The following is an 846-nucleotide window of genomic DNA, read 5'->3' as shown; positions in this document are numbered from 1 at the left end:
GCTTCCATCGCAGAAACAAACTGCTTGATTAGTGAGTACACATTTCAAGGATAGATTCGACCTCCGCCTGTCGGAAGAGCTCAGCATTGCACCCAAATCCACCTCATAACTTGGGCCCGTCTCAGCGCAGAAAAAACACGGTAAACCAGGAAAAGAAACAAACCTGTCAATTGCATAAATTAAACTATAACGGCAACACTTACCTTTCACTCTACACACATTTTTATTATAATACATAACTGAAATCTTATTTCAAACATTGAAGTTCAGTTTCCTTGGAGAGTGTCATTATTGCCATATCGACTATATTTCAAGTCTCCATGACGGGGTATTGGGTAAAGTTTTCAATAAGCAATAATCGCGCCTCGGTTAGACCTCATTGGCTACGATATTGCCACTGCGCAAAGCACAATAAATTACTGTGAAATATTTGTCCGTTCGTTGGAACACCTCATGTTATGAAGAGCTATATAACTTGTAAAAATCACTACACCACTTTTGGATCCTGACAGTCAACATAGTACTTTCATTAGTGGTGTTTTACCTCTTACGGTCTGTCCTCTGACCCTAAACATTCCCTCACGACGCGCAGAGGACTCTGGGAAATTGTATGGTAATTAGCTGTTCGCGTAATGCAGCCCCCGTGTTACGGGTTTGGTGATAGGTCAGACAGACCGTCACGTGTAGGCGGGTCCGGGGCGCTCGCCGGTGTGTTGCGGAAATGGAAGAAGCGCGAAATCAAATGTTTCATAGAGAAGGCCTGGCAATAATTTAACGAAATATAAGTAATACCAAAATTTTCCGATATTTCGCTTGTCTTAGGTGTGCCGGTTCACGGAGCTACAC

At 42.9% G+C, this 846-nt stretch overlaps 1 non-coding gene across 1 annotated transcript; it reads right to left on the bottom strand.

Moving 5' to 3' along the window:
• Positions 1-270: 270 nt before the first annotated feature.
• LOC138247476 (U4 spliceosomal RNA) lies at positions 271-409 on the bottom strand. Its single transcript, XR_011194520.1, has one exon. It is a non-coding gene; the product is annotated as a U4 spliceosomal RNA (small nuclear RNA).
• Between the last annotated feature and the right edge of the window lie 437 nt (positions 410-846).

The sequence above is a fragment of the Pleurodeles waltl genome, chromosome 7 (genome assembly GCF_031143425.1).
Source record: "Pleurodeles waltl isolate 20211129_DDA chromosome 7, aPleWal1.hap1.20221129, whole genome shotgun sequence".
NCBI lineage: Eukaryota > Metazoa > Chordata > Amphibia > Caudata > Salamandridae > Pleurodeles > Pleurodeles waltl.
This window is presented reverse-complemented; position numbering and strand designations above follow the sequence as displayed.